General features: G+C 37.5%; 1 protein-coding gene across 2 annotated transcripts in view; it reads left to right on the top strand.

The window, feature by feature from the left end:
• The first annotated feature begins 349 nt into the window (after positions 1-349).
• Positions 350-20,772, top strand: part of LOC117232120 (prolyl 4-hydroxylase subunit alpha-1) — a 222,372-nt gene continuing 201,949 nt past the window's right edge. For both annotated transcript variants that reach the window (XM_033491286.1, XM_033491285.1), the window contains exon 1: positions 350-627. The gene's annotated coding sequence lies outside the window, so the exon portion shown is untranslated. The remainder of the gene's footprint in view (positions 628-20,772) is intronic.

Here is a 20,772-nt window from a genome sequence, read left to right as displayed (position 1 = left end):
GGAGAATAGGTTAAGGTTAAGGCAACGTATATGCAATCTTATTTCCAAGATATCTCACTTTGAAATGTTCCTATCCGATGTAGCCTAAAGTAAGAAATTCTACGTTTGTGAATGATCATGGGACCAAATAATTGTTCGATATTCAGTTAAGATCCAGTTCTTGTGTTTGATAAAATTCAAGCGACTCGGAGACAAGTTGAATGCTGCTCGCACGTGCAGAAACGGGAACCCTAGAAAGAGAAAGAGCTATGGAAGTTTGAGTGCGAGCGAGCGAGACGGAAAGTGGGGAGTGGTGGGGATGTGCGCGTCGTGTGGCAGGGGACGCGTGGCAACACGCTCGCCGCAGCATCCGCGTGAAGTCAGTCGGCTGTCGGATCTCGTGCCGTGCAGGTCGTCTAGAAAGTTTTTGTGGTTCGTGTTCGGTCGCAAAAGAGCACGCTACGAACCGCGTGGTTATCAATCGAAGTTTCTCATGTGCTTTGTTCAGTGTTACTCAATGTTGCCACTCGTCACCGTTGCCTGAACGTTTCATCGAAGGTTTCAAGAAACGAAGAACGGTGAATTGGAATACTTGGATAAGCTGTGCAACGTGACAGACAGGAGTATCGTCGGATAAGAAGACTACCGGTGAGTCAGCATCTCAATTTTATATGCTGTCATTAAAGCGTATAACAAATTTCGATATGAAATACGATATCGGCTGAGTCTTTTCGCGTCGGATAATCAAATTCTCGGTTCATTTTACCTCTCGTCGTAGTGTCGTTTGTGCGAAATCGAATGCAAGGACATTTTGATCGTGCTCTTCAAGGGAAGCTTAAAGTGCAGTAGGAAGGATAGGTTAACCGTGCCTAGTTTCGATTTTCGAGTCGGTTGACGGACGAGCGAGTCACGAACGAGGGCATGAAGTCACGAGTTCTTCTCTGCCGGCTGAAAGAGGACCGAACGAGCGTAAAGCTGCGATCGAACGTAACATGTGTGTCACAGGCGTATATATACTACACTGAAACTTCGAGACAGGGAGACAGTAGACGATATGCAACTAAGTAGGTGGAGATCTGACGAGAGTAGGATATGCACTGCCAGCCATAAGTATTAGAACACTTAATCGTTATATTTATTGAAAAATCCTAACAGACTTCCCTTTATTCAATATTTTACGGTATAAGACACATATGTTTCCGGTGAATTAACAGGTTTGTAATAAAATATAAAACAAATAGAAAGCATTCAATTTACATTAACATCGTAAAGTGTCTAAATATTACGGCAGCAGTATGTTGAAAAAATCGCAATATTTGTTTTCTCTATTAAGTACGAGCGAGATACAAACCTGTGCCACATTTGTTTACGTACTCCATATCAAACACTCGCCCCCTTAAAGTCGATTCTAAGAACCAGTAACGATAACGTGTCAGTTATTTAAGAGGTTCAGCGTCGCGTTGTTTTCGCCTGACATTCCACTCAAACCACATGTACTCCGATGATGCACTCGTTTCACGTGCTCTGAAAGCATCCGTGCCTCACTAATATGGAGATATTAAGAGTAGTAAAACCGTGTTCTTTGCACCTGGTATCTTGTTAAAATCCACATTGCAGACGTTTACCCCTGTGACACGCGCGCGTTTTGAGTTCAAAGAAATATCCGATGCTTCGTCGAATCCATGGCGAAGTATGACTTAATAAACGCGACAGTGACAGCCGGCATTGCAATTGCGTTGTGTCACTGGTCGCGTCATACCAGATACGTCCCACGTATTTCAACGTTCGTCGTCACTGGCTCCCTCGTTGCACAGTGATATAACGCGCAGCGTTCAACAGGGACCGAAACACGCCGTTGCACTTTGTCTCCTCTGTGTGCATGCTTGCGCCGTGTTTTTATGCAGTTCCGGTGACGCGTCTTAAAATATGGAGTTACAGCGCGTTACGGTAGGGCCGGATGATGTATTTTTGGAGTCGCCGGCTCGTTCGTCGTACGAAAACCTTCGTGTAAACACGTTTTTACTTGGAATTTTTCGGAACGTATTTATCGTACATAACCGTGCTTCGTGAACACGCATAAATTCCTGGAGATCCCACGTCGTTTTACACAAAACAGCCGACAGTTTAGATGTGCGTATTCTTGTTAGTATTTTAAGGGAATTAGGTCCAAATTTTGGTACTTGGACTTTTAGTGTTTCAATTGTTCGATTACTAGAATCGTTCAAGTTTTTAAATGGTAGATAATTGATAATAACATAAACTGCGTGTGTTTTTGGTTAGCATTGTAGTGGAGAAAATCGAGTCGCAACATTTAAGCTTCGACTTTTTAGTATTTCAACTTTTCGGTTATAAAATTATTCGATTTTTATTCGAACCATTTCCAATTATTTTTATTCTCCGATTTTTTATTTGCTATTCGTGTATTCCAGTTTCCAGTTGCTCGACTTTATCGTTGTTCGAGTTTATCCATTTATCAACGTTTCGATGCTTTCAATTACTTCGATTCGACGATCGCGCGATACGCCGAATTTTCTAATCTTTCGATCTCTTACTTCCTTTACCAATCAATTCCTCCGGTTCTCAGCCCCCTTCTTCGATTCTGTTCTTATTCAGCTCATCGAAGAACCTCCGAACTTCCCATCCACTTTTTCGAGTCCTCCAACGCCCCTCGAAACTTGTGAAATAGTTGGCGCGCGAAATTTATATCCATCCAGCTCGGTCGGTAATTAGATTCTTATATCACGAGAAGTTTTTGACCAGACGTCATCCTATTAAGTTCGTCGAAACGTTTCTCGTTCCTCGTGTCGTTGACACTCACGAATGATTGAAGAATCTACTACTTTTCTCTCCTTTTCCTTTCCTTCTGCTCTCTTTCTTCCTTTCTGCTCTTTTCTTTCCTTCCTTTTTCCTAGTCTCCAACTTTGACTGTACATGCATTGTTCGCTTTATTTTCACCTTCCTTATTTTTATAAGAACGATAACGTCTCGTGTTAGGTTTTTTTTTTCAAAATAGTTCCTAGTCACGGGACTTTCATGTTTCGTTATCCGGCATTTTTTTGCCCCAGTTCGCTTTGATGTTGCATTACGATTGTTCCCTCGAGAAGTTAGAAACTCGCTACGCCAGAGAAAAGTGCGATTTCCGCGTGACGATTGTGAATGTTAGTCGCTTGAGTCGTTCACGTTTACGACACTTCTTAGCCCTGTTCACCCTCTTGAATGTTCTGAGCACGAACTTATTCTCTGTCGGTCATGTGTGATTTAGTTCATTATCATTAGAGCCCGGACATTTATGGACATTTATATTTTCACGAATATAACTCAAAAAGTCAAAACAAGATTGGCATCCTGTGTATTCTTGGCCAGATTTGCCATAAATGTATAGAAATATGCAGTCTAACTATCATTAAGAACGTAACATTTCGCATACTATGCACAATGGTTTTTTCTTCCTACGATATTTTTTTTCTCTGAAAATTCTAAACAGTTTGTGATCATTAACATCGAGACTACCCATGACGCAGTACTGAGAATGGTTCAAATTATAGCATTTGTTAAACCGATATTAATGAAATAATTTGTTTGAACATTAGATTCTATATGAAGCGTTAATTTTGATGCTTTCGCGGAACGAACTGATAATAAAAGAACGTTATTTTTGTAAATAAAAGAAGCGGAAGAGCTTTTGGTTGGTAAATGTAATACGTGTAGCTCGGTATACATGTATATAGGAAAATCAAAGGTCTGTAGGTGGAGTTGTTTGGAGGAAACTGATACTTTGGGAAAAGTTGCGTTTTGGGGTAACGCGTTTAGCTAGTTTACGCGAGTCTACAGCGTAACTTGCACTGAAATCAAAGTTTTGCAACTGCAGAACCTGCGCAGCGATGGAAGATAATTCTAAAAGTCCTGGTAAAATGCAGTTGAACTGTACTTCAAAGGATAGTGATAGAATATCGGATTTCTTTATCGTGAGATTGATTCGATGACCTCGATTCGAAGCTTCTTTGTGAAATTTTTAGACCCTCCTATCTTTGTCTCTTCCTTTGGTTCTCGAATTTCACTTTGTAACTTCCAAGCGTCGTTGTCTCGAGACGTTACAATCTCAGATATTGTACTCAGTTCTGCCGATCTTTTTCTAAACGTTCCGAACTCTATTCTTCGAGATCTCTGTTCTTCGTCGTATAAAATTTGGATTTCTTCGTTTCTTCGATAACAAATTTTCAATTGCCGTCATGATCGACCCGAATCTAAGATTTTATATTTCAGATCTACCATCTCATCCACGCGATATCCACCAAACTTCGTATCGATCGGCCACTGATAACGTATGGTGACACAGCCATGTTTTCCACCATTCTTCGATTCTTTAAATTCTTTTCGAAACGAAAATCAAACGATAAGCATTGGGGGCACTTTGAAAAAAGCTTGGAGAAAAGGCGAGTTGAACGTTCGAGCAATCTCGTCCGAGTTAGAATCTTTGAAACGATAAAGATAAATCGCGTCAGGGGGCAAAGGGGACACGGTGGCTATTGGACGATCCGTTTCCAGGGCATCTCACGATGCTTGCATACGGTTACGTCACTGCTCGGAGAAATGTCGACCCACGCGGGTCTGCTATCGCTGTCGCTTCGCCACGTTCATTGTATTTAAAGCTGTGCGTCGGCTTTTACGGGGTCGAATTGCGCCATCGGACAGCGTCGTTGCTTCTCCAATTTATGACTCGTAAATTTCGTTAGATAGCGCTCGAAATCTTCGCACACAGCGAAGAGTCGCACACAGTCAATAGGTGGTACTGACAAAATCCGCAATCGCTTAGTTGCCAACCCAATACTTCGCCGACTACCTTTTACTTCCTCTTTGAGGAGACTGTAATGTTGACGATTCTGTTAATGTCGTAGCTGGAAAGCGCGGAATTTTATGCAAATTCGTATCTTTAATGGAACGAAACTTAAACATAAACCTGTTTTATACGCAAAGTACCGTAACAATCACTATAGTTTGGATATTTGATATATTTCTGTATATCATTCGCATTCTGTGTATTTCTTCACCGTTAAGGGGTAACGTTTTACGACTGTAACGTTTTAGCTGCAATAGATTGAAATATATTAGATTGTACGAAAAGTTTCTTTCGTTTTATAAGGAAATAATAGACGCTTAATGTATTTTGTTTTATATTAGTTTATTGCATTATGCACGAACATAATTGTTTTATCGACCAGTGGCGGGGAGACGCGATCACGAGGAAGCGCGTCAACGGGAGTCGTAAATTCCCGTTACGACTAGAATAATCGATGCCACGAACAGATCGATCCCCTATTTCGATTAGGATAATAGAGGTGGTTTTAATGAGTAGCACTTGAGTAACTGTTCAAAGATGCTATATATTTCCAACAACTTGTAGACACGAAGATTACGCTCGTTGCGTATATATATGTTAATTAATATATGTTGACTGAGTTAAAGTAGTGAACCTAGTGCAGAGTTGTCGACTGATCTGTAGTCGTAGATTCAGTCTAGATATGTTGACTGATCTGTAGTCGTAGATCGAGTCTAGAGACAATGACTGATCTATAGGCGGAGGTGGAGTCTAGAGATGTGGTGACTGTTCTGTAGTCCATGAACCAGTGAAGTCCAGTAACGATTTTGTCGCTAAGGAAAACTCTTGTTCGGTGGAGAATCGCCCCATCACTGATCGCTTGCGGGTGGAATCTCGGGAAACATGGGAAAACCCACGTTTCCCCAATTTTTATCTTGTCGGTAATTCAAGAAGCCTCGTTTTATGGCCGTTCCTTAGGATTATTGCGACCCGCTTAATTATATGTACACAGCTCATGGACGCCTCGACCGCAGGGAGTCACCGGACGTAACAATAATAATAAAAATATAATGAAATGGATCATACCTAATTCAATGAAATAATATAAAATAGAAATTGCTGTTCATCTATTATCATCTTATGAAGCAAAAGAAACTTTTCGGACAACCTAATACTACGTCATAATATATATATGTCGGAGATGAAAGGAAAACCGGAGCCTTCCCTTTGCAATTTTGAGGAAGCCTTCTAATGCTTTAGCCTAGATTTTATCATAACTGTAATTAAGCAATTGTCATTTGTAATTGTTTGATATTTGTGAAAGCGAAAGTGGGTTCGAGGTGACAACTGGTCGCCGAACGTAGCCACGGTCACGGGATAAACGTTTTGCCTGACGAAGGTGTGGATCGGTTGTATTGTTCTCCCTAGAAATCACATAGAATTGTACTTTAGAGATGTCGATATAATGGGACACACGTTGTATTAGAAATCAATCTCCAGACAGAAACTGCCTAGTAACGGCGTTTGGATCTTTCTCGATGTTTCCAAAGAGTATACAACAAACTTTTGACAGAAATTGCCTAGCAACAACGATTGGAATCTTCTCGATGTCTCCAGCGAGCATATAACAAACAAATGCAGTCGTATAGCGAAAAAGATTTTCATCAGATATTCATTCGTGTGATCGCCTTGGAAAGTGATACATCGAGCGATTTATCGAGTGTCTCAGCAATCGTATTTTTGTGTTTAAAATTATTCTACGCATAGTAAAAAGTTATCCCGTTGACCGTGGATTCGTTTGAATCCCGGAACATTGTTAATAGCGTTAATTAAATTCATTATTCGTAAAACCTATCAATCGTTAATCTCATTATTCGTTAAATTCATTATTCGTAAGACATATTATTCGTTCCTCTTATTGTTCGTTAAACTTATTATTCTTTAATCTAATTATTAATTAAACTTATCGTTTGTTAATCTTATCATTTATTAAACTCATTATTCATAATATTTTGTAAAATCTTGTTTATTCGCGTAAATATATTCTCTGTTTTGTAAAACAATGGCTAATTCAAACGAAGAATCATTACGCGCCTTAAATCCTAATGATAACCCGACATATATATTAGTTTAAAAAATGTGCGCGTTGTTGAAATTCTTTTTGTGCGTAGAATTTGTTTTATTTGAATCATTGTAAAAAATGTAATAGCGACGAGAAATGTATGGAAGAAACATTATGGGTGCTGGAATATTTCTTCGCTTTCCTGGAGAAGGATAAACGTGGACAACGGTTGCGTTTGTTACGAAATGTCCAATATGAATCGTTGTTGGTACTTTTGGTTGTATCGATGTTTCAAATTTGAATTAGATTTGCGAACTTCTGTTTCGTCTCGGTTTTTTCGAGAAATTTCCCTAAGGATTTGGGGAATAAGGTGGCATGAATTCAGAGATAGGATCGGTCTATCTATCATCCTTGCTTTTATCTTTGCCCCTATAACTTCGTCTTTCGCGACTATTGCTCCTTGGAGGGTATGTCCGTAGGAAGTGTAGTTGTCTGCTTTAGATTATTCCTAGCGTACGCGTTATGGGGATGCCTGCTATGGAGATAAACAAATGTGGCTTGACTTATGGCGACAATATCTGAAAAAGTATAATACACAAATCTTCTCGGTGTATCTGCAAAACGATATATTTTTCAGAACTTGTATGATGGTGAAAATTTGTCAGGATAGAAAGATCTAGCTCAAGATTAAACAGATTTGCATCCAGTGTTGAATTTATAATTTTCAACTTCGTAGCTTCGGTAGCTCTAATTTCTTGGCGAGGTATTTCGATGAAAAACCGACGTTAACAATTTTACACAAAAACAGAGAGAATTGGGAAGTAGAACATCAAGCGTTTAAACACAAAATATCTTATGTAAAGCTTGAAAATCAAACGAGCAAAGGATAGCGATATAATGCGCTTGACATTTATAGTCGCTAATTTTATACAGCGTACGTTAATCATTAAAAATAAATTTTTTCGCCTCATAATATCTTACTACAGCTCTAACAAGAAAATAAGATCATCCTAGGTTCTTCCATTTGATATTTTCCAGTTAAATTATATTTTATCAAAAGTAGCTGAGTTCATAAACTGCTAACTGCACACCCACTGCCTACATCGAAATCATGTCAAATAGATTTAAGCAATCTCCAGAGTACGCCACGCGTTCAATTATATCCCCGACCAATAGTCAACACAACGCCAAATCGTCGCCATATAACAATTACCCAACTCTCACCCTATTCACCCAGCTAAAGGCCAATTACCACAACTTCAATCCTCGCTGTATGCACCATAAGAGCGGCCTGCTACTTTTCCCGGGGAACGAAGATGTCGCTTAGCGTACGACAAACGAAACTTTGGCTCCTATCGTACGATAAAAAGAGAAACAGGATAACTTCCATCCTCCGTAAGTATTCCGGCTTTTCGCGAGCGGCTGCCACGTTTCTCATAATCGTAAACACAGCCACGTTGGAAAGCGAACTTCTCCCGTAGCATCAGTCCTGATAACGCGTTTAAGCTCGGCTTAATCCGGATTGTTATTTCTTTCGCCGGTTATTGCGGAAGTGAGCCACGCCAGAAGTTACTCTGTTCTACGCCTCGACGTAACTGGCAAATGCAGCCTGTAACGTTGGCTTCTGGTTTACCGTGCAGGTTTACGAAGACTCCGGTTGAAAATTGTAAAGGGTGCGTTTTTATTGCTCGCGTTACTTTGCTACGCCCGAGGGCAGAGTTTAACGACTTCGTTTAGGAAGCATTGGACGATATGTAAGGGTTGATAAGTTGTTGATCTTTGTATTAAAGGAAATGGCTGGTTGTTTTTGGAACGAAACAAGCGATGGAAAGAGCTATAGTTGGTTTTAAGTACATTTTAGGATGGTATATAGATTAGAGGGTTGGTTCTAGAAACGCTTATTTTTTTAAGCAGATGCGATAGAGTTTTATTCTTTGAAAGTTGAATATCGTTTCGTATGAGAATTGCGATATATCTTTTTTAATTCTTAACGCACCAAGTGTGCCTCTTAAGCACCACTGATATGCGGCACTCTACTCCAAGTGTACCGCATATTACTCAATTATAATTAATATAAATATTGTAATCAAAATTATATTACTTCTGAGATGAATAAAGATTGTTTTGAATGACTTTGATATTATTATCATTATGTCATTGTAGCATTTAAAATCTGACACTTAAAAACTTGTAAGTCGAAGTATGATGAGAATAAGAATTGCCGGTTGATATTCACAATTAAAAGTCAGAGCGTTAAGGGTTAATCAATTTTCATAAGAATCATTCGTCTTAAGACGAGTATCCACGATATTTTTCTTTCTCTTAACTACATCTGCCTTGAAACATTTATACGAATATTAAGATGCTGACCCTCGATGAATCACTCTGTACAATATCTAAATTATTTACTTTTTCACTCCGTAGGTAGGTAACGTAACTTTTAACGTAACTAATCTTAAAACACTTTTGTTGAATCACCCTGTACAATATTCAAATTAACAATTCAAATCGATATAACTAACGTTTACTGTACCAACACTCACTTTTGTACCGTTCTGTACTTACGTATATTTCATTGTACAAATACCTCTTGTAGCCACTGTACACTATACATTTCAACTGCAAGCAGAATAGACTTCTCTATTTCGATCATTCATTTTTTGGCCACTCTGTATCCATATACATACATTCCACTATCACCATCTATCTTTCCGGAAAAATACTCCACGAGATTGCTACCATCGTTTCATCTACAATACTACCACGCATACTACAGTTTCATACAACATACCGACAGTTGGCAGAATTCCGGATTATCAGGGAGATGTTTAACCTTGAACGATATGCTAGCGCCGGAATTACGCGAACCACCATCTCCAGATAATGGAGATCGCAACGTCGACGCATCTTCTCCATTGTGGTCCACGCAATTCGAAGAAGCAAGTCTTCGCGTTACGGCGATTCTCGCGCTTTTAGATAAGGCGAAGCGCTCTTGCGGATCTGAGAAACGTTTGTGCGCTGTTCTATAATATAACCTCTGGCGAAATTCTTACCACTTCCCATTCAGAAATAATAGGATACTCGTGCAAAATCTCGCAGATTTCACGTTTTGTTTCCGGCTATCTCGGATATTAGAAGCGTTTGAAAGTTGCAAATCGCGTGTTAAAGAATTATTTACAACAACTATTTTACGTTTCGAGATTTTTGAATATCTTCGCCAGTTTGATCGTTCAGTTCGTTAAAATTTGTCGGAATTTTGTCTTTTCAACTACGTTGGATCTTAAGGGCCATTGAGAATTCGAAATCGCGTGTCAGAGGGAATGAAATACAGAAATGTAGAAATTTCTCGATATTTTCAGATTTTCAATTTACTTATGAATTTTGTCAATTTATTTAAAATTCTGTTGAATTTATTGCGCGTGCTACTTCGATATTCACGATTCCAGAGATCGATTCGTTCGAGTAAACACACGATTCTCGCGTCGTTTACGAGCAGCGTGAGAATTTAATTTCGCCATGTATTGTTTAAAAAAACAGAGCCGTAAGTTATTTTTACAGCATAACTGGCCAATTATATATGTTCTTCGGCTGCGTGGTTCTAAAAACGACGTTCATTAATTCAATGAAATCGTAACATGAATTGCGATGGAAATTGTTGCCAGTTACGTGAATAGGACACGAAACTGTAACGAACCTTGCGAACGCAATTGAGGCGAATGATATATCAGAACATTAATTCACCACGTTTGATCAACGATATTTCTCCTCTTTACTCTTCAGAATGTATTATTCTTTCGCTGTAACCTTCTCAAGTCGATTTCTTAAGCGTTTAATAATTAGAACTTCTGTTAAAGCAAAAATGATGCGTGTATGTACGAACAGGCTGAACGGTTTCAATCTACGAATGCAAATTAATCGTACACTATGCGTTGTATAAGAAAAGTAATTTAGATAAGAAGCGAATGTAAGTTAAGCAGTTTCTTATAGATGGGCGCGTAATGGTCATACGAAGGTAACATACGTCTTCCTAAATAGAATTGTATATTTTTAAATGTAAAATGTAATTACCATACAGCTCTACCATGCAGCTCGTTATTCTCTACAAAACTGTATTAACCTATTTATATCGAAAAACCATTAGTTTGGCAGATATTTTAACTTCAATCTGTCGAGCTTAGCGTATGAAGCGCAAGAAAAGGCGCGAAGCGGTATTCCTCTCTTTACATTGTCTTCGTTTTGACAAATTAATGTTAAAATCCAAACTAATTTCCGATAGAAATAAGTTAATACTTTTTTTTGTAGAAAATGCCCAGTTGTATCGATTAATGTTACAAAATATATAGAGTGTCACTTAAGGAACTCAAAGTCACTTTGACATTTCTGGAAATGTAAGATATAAAAGAGCATAATTGTATCCATCTCTTGCACGAGTGTCTTGTAAATGTAACGTAATTCGTTTAAAATCTTTTTCGATAAAAGAAAAGATCGGTAACGAATTATTTTAGATGGTGCTTCTTGTTGGTCCATCCTGTATAAGAATATCACATTCTTCGGCATCAGAAGTTACAAAATAATAAAGCCGAGACAGTCAATTTGCGAGGGCATCGCCAATTAAACGGTCGTCGAATTATCGAGGTAAAGCGGCGTTCTAACGCGTAACAGGCCAACACCGAATTAATTAACAACGTCGTGAAAATTCATTTGCGTGGAATTGCCCGATCGTAACGAGGCAGCCTTCATCCCGCTCTAATGATACTCGCGATCGAACTTTCAAACCCCTTTCGCCCCCTTCGTTTTCTCTTTCATCGGGCGTCGTTAAGGGTCGCGTTGGTTCCGTTGAAACGAATTTCAAGACCGCGACAGAGAGAACGTTCCACGTGCCCACTAGACTCGATTCGTAACGCCATCATGGACGATTGTTTGCCAGCACGGCGAAACCCCTTCTTTCGAGAGATCGTCTGAAAATTACCATCGACCGAGACACCGGTCGTTCAACACGGTTCAGACCGTTTTCTTTTATGTTAAAGCCCGACGATACGGGCGGAAACGAGCCACTGAACTCTGCCACTTTGCTTCCCTTATCCCGTTCAAGAACTTGCTTACCCCCGTCATTTTATTCCTCTCGCTTCCTATGCTACTTTACGCACTTCTAATTTACCTCCGTTACATTTACATTCTTATTGCACTGCTGTTACATTTTCCCTAGTTTAATTTTAATTTCTTGCTCTCTACATTTTGATTATTCTCATGTTAAGTACCTGGTTAATCGATCTTCTTTATTCGACTTCTCTGTATATTACTCAAAATAATTAGAGCGTCGTTTTATGTTTCACTTTAATCCTTACAGCTATTTCTTGCACCTGTACATTCTTTTTTAAAGCCAATTCGTACTTGTACATTATTCAGCATGTTAATTATTTGCACGTATGTGTAATGTGTTCATATTTTCATGAGCATAGCTGGAGAAATTTCTTTCACTCCCTAAGTATTGTAATTTTTGGCACTTTTACCCATATTTTATCCATACTGACATTCGTACATATTATGTACATTCTCCGTGCATTTCTTCCAAACATTTAAATTGTCTGTAAATGCATAAATATTTAGGTTCGTACACGATACGTCAATCTATCAAGCCTGTGGGGCTACTTTGCTTCTGTTTGCGTAGTCAATGCGATTAAACCATTCAATAATTGTCATAACCCACATAACGATATGGCCACATGATAATAACCCATAGGGTAGTATCTATCTCGTAATTGTTAAAAACAATGCATATTAAACTGTATCTGGCATTTTGTACATTCCTCCCTTTCCTCTTCATGACTTAACATCATCCATTTTTCCTTTTCTATATCTTTTCGTTTCCTCTCTTTCTGTTTCACAACCTTAACTGTCTTCCCTTCCACCCTCTTCTACCCTCTCGCACTATCTTTTTCTTTTTTCCTATTTTTCCGCGGTACAATTACAATCAGTCCATTTCCCCTCTTCATCTCGCGCCGCTACGTTTCTCTGCTTTCTATCTTCCTCTCTTCCATTGCATATCACTTTTCTCCACCCTCGAGTCCCCTTTTTCACCTTGTTCGGATGCAGCCTGAACACTCGAGAGTCTGCCAAGTCCTCGTTCGTCCAACAGGCAATCGTCGAGGCCACGTTCTCGCCCGCGTGTCGTCCTTGATTCCCCTCATTGCTCCTTGCTTCCCTTTAACCAAGGTGCCCGTGAATTTTGTCGAGCCTCGAGTGCGAAATAAAGGCACTCTCGTTAAAACGAACCTCCTTGTCGGAATTCAAATAGACCGTCCTTCGTTCCGGTGCCTCCTAGTTTCGTTTCTTCGGTTTCATTTAGCGCTTGTTCTCCACCTTTTCGAGTCGTAGCCTGCTGCTTCTCCTTTGAGCTGCTCTCTGTATTAGAATGTCTGTATCAGAATGAGAGAGTTTAATTTCCGTTTTCGTGTCGTCTTTCAGACGGACGCTACTGGGATTTTTGGCTCCTCTCTAATAAAAGTGAAAACGCTTTGTAACGTTGATCTATCTTGTTACTGTCTTCTCGTTAGTAAAAAATGTTCATCGTTATTTTATTCTGTTGCGAGGTAAAGGGTAATTAGCGTGAGAAGATCACGCTTAAAGTGATTTATAGGGAAGACATTGGGTTGCCAGTTTCTTGCGCGCCAAGCTATAAGTAAAAGCGCGCCGAGAGGAGATCGTTTTCGCCTCGATTTATCAACGTTCACACACCAGTTTCACCGCGAACATTAACCGAAATCAAGATCGCAGTCGACCTTGAAAGATCAAGTACGATAAGCCACGTTGAAATTTAGATGTACTTCTAAGAACATTCTTTCACGTTTAAATATCATAAAACCATTCGTAGTAGTTACTATTGGTTATGTTTTAGATGAAAAAGCACACAGATCAAAAGGGTGAAATTTCTATTAATTTCTTATTATTTGTAATATGTAAATTATAATTATCACGAAATGACGAATTGCGAGAAGAACTAATTTTTGGTCATTCTCTTTGAATCGAGAAAGAATTTTAAGACTATTAAGTGACTAATTAATTATTAGACTAATTATGTATTTTCTTCGTTTTAAATATTTCCAGCTGGTTCCTCTTATCGCGAAGAGTCATCCTTGGAGCTCTTTGTTCTTTCGCCATTGTGAGCATTGACTGTGCAATTACACGTGTTTCTAACGAACGTCGAGAGACGATCGAGATTACTTAATTTCCAAAATTGCTTGGCTGCTTCGCACGAACAAACACAATGCAACGAATGAAAATGAAAACCTTTTAGTACGTCGGCGAGAGACGTTCGTTCTACTGAAACTACCCTTCTTATTAGTAACCCTACAAAAAATATTTTCTCAAGCTATACTATACTTATCATGGCATTTTATATTAATTGATTTTTACTAATTAACTAATTGCAAGTTTATTAAATTTTATTTCGCTTAATAGTATTTTAAACTCTATATATAGAGAAGAAAAGCGCTTCATTAGAAAATGAGAATATTTGCCTCTAGCAGCACCTTTTGTACAGCCACTGTATGTATTTTCTCATGAAATTAACACGTTTCGATTTCATTACACATACGTAGCAATTAAGGACTAAACAAAAAACCAGAGAATTTTCGTTTTATTTAAACAACGAAATTTGGTCGTTTTCAGGAATAAAATACTCGTAATTTTTTCCGGCGAACGATTAATTTACCTTCAAATTTAAGTCGCTTTTTACTGGAATTTCCTCTGCTACACCTATTATTTGCGAACAATACCGGACGGACGTCGTTTGCTCAGATTGGTCCAGCCAGCAAACAATATTTCCTCGGCGTCGTTGGGACGAGTTCGCAAAAACGATGTAGAGCCAGATGTCGTAACTGGATCTCGGGGCTTGCTACTCGAAAACGCTTAAATTTCAACTGTAACCCTTGTATTTCGTTCGAGCTGGATTTCGATATATATCTAGCCGATAAAATGAGAAAACGCGATGTCTGGGAGAATTTAACCCGACGATTCCTAATGTGTTCTATGAAATATTACGAATCCGGGTTCTCGTATTTTTCTCAGAAACTAAATGAGAAGGTAAACTGGGTCGAGTAATAAATCCATTTTTCGACGGTGTATGCTTACCCTGGAATATTACAAAAATCTTACTTATTCTGACTTACGGTAAACGAACATAGAGGGAGATTGCTGGATTGTCGAATAAATCTTAAAAGTAAATTTCTTCTAAAAGACGAAGGATGTATGTGTAATCTTCAAAATTTCAGATTAATTTCAATGAAGGGAATTGCAGGGATAAAATCTCCTTTTCTCAGGTGTATGAAAAATTAAAGAAAGCTCGTTGAATTTCCGGAGAGATGTTATTTTTTAATTTGTGATATTTGAGAATATTAAGATATATTCAATGAAACCAGTACTATCTAACTTTCGTATTATTCGGTAGATTATCGATCAATTTAATGGGAAAAAGAAATTTTGCAGAGATAAAGTGCATGTGTAATTTAATAAACTCCTAGAAGATAATTGTGCAAACTGATAAAATGAATAAGATTTTATGTCATAGTTATATGATATTAGATAAAAAGATGAAACTCAAGATATAGATATACTTATAATTCTGCTAGAAATTTTGATCAAGTAGATCTAATTATCTATGTTTTATATTTTGTATTTTTTGGAATTTTTTATGGCGACTCGGTAAAATAAAAAATGTAACACGATTGGCGATGACAGAATCGTGGCACTTTCACGGCATTTGCCGACCATTCTTTCTAAACGATCACTGTGGACACCCTTTTGAGGCTCTCTTGGACACGATATAATACTATACTCAGCTACCACAATGCAGTGATCGCACTTAAAGCCACTCCTGGGGCCGAGTACGCGAGTGCACACAGTTCAGCGCATAGTTCACGTGATCTTGAAACTTGTACTTTTTCATGTTTCGATTATGCCTTTATCTTTCGCAGAATTATTTTCCACGTTACACGTCGTGTTAAATAAATTTGAATTGAAAGCAGAGATTTTTCTGCAAAGCTCGAATTATTAATGTGTATAAATAATGAAGTAAATTACTGAGTAAACAGCGAAGCAGAGGAAGACGACTTTGATCGATACTTGGTGTTTGGAGCATTTCGTACTTCCGCAACTGGTACAGCATTCTATTTCCATAATTTATTCCGCAGAGTCTATTTCTCCCTTGTAGAAATTCCGTAAAATATTTTTAACGCGGCAGAACTTCGATGTATTTTTGTTTCGATATCGTTTTCAGCTTTTTGTGCATAAGCTATTACAAAGCAGATTTTCCTTTAGGATATTATTAAATATTAGATTGAATAATATTAAATATTGAAATTTTCAAAATTCTCATAATATACATTGGTCTGCAAAGGTTTCCCCTTAATCCCTTCATATTCAAAGTAAATTAATTAAATATATTTATAAGATAAATGTATTTATGTATATCGCTGAAATTGCTGAAATTTTTGTGCATTATTTTCTCTTCTATAAAATCATTAAGAAAAATTTGTTCTTAGTATCTATTACGAATGAAGGTAATTTTTAGTATACGAATAAGTTTCTCACAGCCTAAAAAATTCAGTCTTAGCAGGGTATTTTTAAACATCTATTGCACAGTTTTTTCAATAAATACATCTATAACGGTGGTATATTTTTATTTACTTATGTGCAAAATTGAAAGATGTATATAATATACAAATATATTATACAAAATAATAATAATCTCTAATATGTAGAAGGAATTTCCATCCAACTTTTATTTTTTTAAATGTGCATATAAAAATACAAATTTGTATTAAAACTCGCACAATCTGATAATTAGTATCTAATAATCTTCTTTCTTTTATAAAACCTTCTTCTGTATTTAGAAGAATTAATCAAAACTGCTCTAACTCTATTTCTCGAATAAAAAGGTATAAAATCTGTGGCGTGTATAGTCGAATAAAATTCTGCTAATTAATTCTCGGTCGATAAGTTTTCGACAGTCCACTAGTTAATTTGTAGAAAACCTCGAATATCAGGGTGCATTAAAATATTTCCAATTTTTCGTCAGAAGTAACAGCGGTTCGTTAAATATTTCTCAAATTTAACGAAATTTTTTATGTGGAAATATCTCCACATAATGTGGACCACTTATATGTATATTTTTATACGTATTTCCAGAATTCAGGTATATATATTGAAATTACGCATTATATATATATATAATTGAATGCGTAATTTCAATCAATGATTGTTAATTACACGCTGACGTGTGATATTTACTTCGGGAAACCATTAATTTGCGGTTTCCTTATTAATATTCATGGATTTTCAGAGTGTTAAAGTATTTATCCGTGATGACTGGATAATACACAGCGTCATATTATTTGGAATAGTCGGACGTCATCGAGAATGTATGTAATTTCGACTTAATAGCAGATAAATTGTATCTATGAATACGAAACGTGTAAACGTACAAATGTTTTATTATTTATTTTATACGTGGATATATATTTCAGAAGTTTTGTTTTTAATAACTGTATCTAATCTAATGTAATATCGTGTGCGTTAAATTTTTGTTAAAAATTACCTTCCTTCAATGGTAAACAGTATCCTTTATTATATTTTTATTCAAAATTGTTTCATTTTTATTCCTAGATAATTTATTTTAGATACTTTTTCTAACGACTCTGCAATATTCAATCTAACATATTTTCACGTTTTAACTTAAATGAATTTAATTTCAATTTTTTATTTTTATGTATTAGAATTGTTGTATTCTTAAAAGATTGCCTTCGTTAAAAGTGGATATGAAAAATATTTCCATATAGTATATTTATTCAGAATTCTTCTATTTTTGTCGAATTTCGTGCGACATATTTTATTTAAACAATTTTATCTCTCGAGTACGAAATAGCGTTTCGTGTTCCATGTCGTGTAACCCATCTTGTACATGCAGGATACTAAACGACATTTCCTCGCAAAATGTCCGAGTACCATACCCTGACATCTTGTAAATTACTGTCCACGGATGAGCACCTTCTGTATGTACAATTAGTATAAAGTTATAATACTTATTCGAGTATCACGTAGTTTCTTCTTAACGAAGTAACAACTTCATTGTTATCCAGCGAGCCGTACAGCAGATTATAGATCGCCGTTTTATACCGAAACTCAGGTAAAATGGGTAGCCAAAATATTACACAACGCGAGTCCACTATTTAAATTATAATTCCAAAATAAAATCACCTTTTTATAATTTCATCATTCTCGTGCACACTACCTATTACGATCATAATTATTTGAATCGTATGAATAACAACTGGTCACCTTGTAGATAGTTTAATAATTTAAGACGTACGAAACGAAGTTCATGATTGCCATGATTCTTAAATTGTGACTTATTTTTACCCAAAGATTACCAGCACTAATGAAATATTCTATCGGAATTGTATTCCTCATTTCCAATGAAAATATCGTTCTAGGAAGGATATGACAAGTCTGGCCGTATAGATCATTTTTCACAATATCTATTCCACCGCACATCTTGTGAAAGTCTTGCTTCTGACTAGTAGAATGAAGTATCCATTTGAGTAGTCGATGAGCCACGTAAATAAACTAGAATCGCTACAATCGAAGATACAGAGAACAATAGTCAACGCCGCATGGTATGTCAGAAACGAGGATATACGCAAAGACTTAAAACCAACGTTCAAAGAAGAAATCAGGTACGCAGAAAAATACAAGGAAAGAACGGCAATACATTCAAACCAGCTGACTGCTGAAGCGAGCAAAACTCTCATAGAAAGAAGACTAAAAAGAAAACATCCCACTGACCTCGCTAAAGAAATAAAATATTTAAACTCGAAGATGGTATCCCGCTGGGGGTAGCCATCCGCATGTTATTAAGCAATTAAGTTAGAAAAATTTTACCAAATGACCAGCTGGACAAATTGTAAAGTACAAATTAAATAAAGAAAAAGAAAAAAAAAATGTGAGTAGTCGAAGAACGTAACGCACATAATACGTCGTTTTTGTCACTTGCCTCGCAATTTCTTTAAGAATAATCTCCCGAATCTCCATGCATTTCGCCCGCCCCACCTTTCACGACTCTATGATAAACTCCGGGGAGATAAAGAAAAATTCCAAACTGTCGCTTAAACTTGCCGGATTTCGGTTTGTTTCGCGGAAAAGTCAATTATCGGTTGGCAGACGGAAGCGTGCAGCCATCTAGACGAACGGACTCTCGATTCGATTTCGGTTTTTCATCTTGCCCCTGTTCGCTTTCTGTTCCGCATTTAAAGCAGGAAATTAAGCGCCTCCCCCTCTCATTCTCTTTCTCTCATCGTCTCTTTCGGTTGAAGCCACCTTCTGCTCGCGAAGTTACGCGCCGGTTCGACGAATAGACTGTTGCTCGAAAACGTAATTCAACGGGGCTTTGTGCCGTAAAATGCCCGCCGTCGACGGCTCTCCGACGGTTAATATGGCGGCTGCATTGTTTCACGAAACACGCTATCGGGCTAGTAATACGCTCTCGTTTCGTGCTTTCGCCTGGGTTTTGACTTCTAGCTCTCCCTCTCTCTGTTTTCGAGAGAGAAAGACAGAGAGAGAGAGAGAGAGATATCTTTCGTTCCGCTGCGTGTTCCTGATGAATGCAAACGGAACTTCTAGCATGCTCATAAACGTGAAACACGTGGTTTTAGTTTGATCACGATGGTTTTCAGTTACGACATTGTGGTTAGAGTGTTTATCGTGCTGGGAAGGATTGCCGGCTTTAAGTGAATGGGGATTTCAGTGGTAGCGTTCAACGAACCTCCTATTCGAAGGTGTTTGTTTAACCTTAATCTCTATCATCCTTTAACCGAAGGTGTTTCTACAATTGTGAAGTTCAATGTTTATAAAGAGAAATTAATGTTAGATGTGTACATTGATTCTAATGTTTTCTTCAACTACGAATATGATGTACGTTCATTGAAATTCCTGCCCGAAATATGTTTAAATATGTATAGCATAGAAGCAGGACGAAGATGATTAAAGAGTTTAATATATGTTCCTACGAAAAATTCCAAAAATTCTTCTAGTAATTTGACGTGACCTAAACGTTGTTCATTAAACGTGCCAATCTTTCCTATCCTGAAAGTGATTAAAACGTGTAAAATATATTCCTAGAAAAGATCAGATAAAAATTCTTCTTGTAATTTCACGTGAACTGGACGTTGTTCATCGAACGTTCCAATATTTTCTGTCCTAAGCACAGTTCGTTCCTCAATATTATATCATAACTTATTCTATCATTATATTGTCACTTAATCAATATAAAAATAAATACCAGAAATGATACCATCCGTAGTTGTCCAATATAATCAATAAATTTCAATCGTCTCAATTATTTCATTCTTTTTTATTTAATTTAATAATAATAATAATTTCTATTTAATACTTACCTTTATCATAATATCTGGATCTCAGTCTCTCAGTTTCGCAAAAATGCAGTCGGAATGTCATAAACCATCCTGTAGATCAGGAAATCACAGGATCAAACGTAGTTTCCGGATCCGCCCTCTGTAATGAACACAAAGGGACTACCCGTTCCATCGTCCATCGTTCTATCTCTCATTCGTTGCTCCGGCCACTCTGGATGCATAATCAGACTGGGAAATGCGTGTCAGAACACGGAACGCTCATTAAGTTTTCTCATTAAAATTTGGCCTAGAGCTGCGAGGCCAATATCTGATGATAGACTAGTCTGGAAGGAAGCGGCTTCCGCGAACAGAAAAGGGATTTTCGGAGGCTTGATTAAGAATCCCATTCCCCGTCTGTCCGAAATTAAACCTTACCGGCCGTATGAATCGGAATTATAGATAACGTTCGTATAATCAAAATACTGCCGGTTAAGGAAACGTTTTATCGC

Source organism: Bombus vosnesenskii, unplaced genomic scaffold, assembly GCF_011952255.1.
Source record: "Bombus vosnesenskii isolate JDL3184/JDL3185 unplaced genomic scaffold, Bvos_JDL3184-5_v1.1 scf7180000013285, whole genome shotgun sequence".
NCBI lineage: Eukaryota > Metazoa > Arthropoda > Insecta > Hymenoptera > Apidae > Bombus > Bombus vosnesenskii.
Note: the sequence above shows the minus strand (reverse complement) of the source record. Positions and strands in the feature narration are given on the sequence as shown.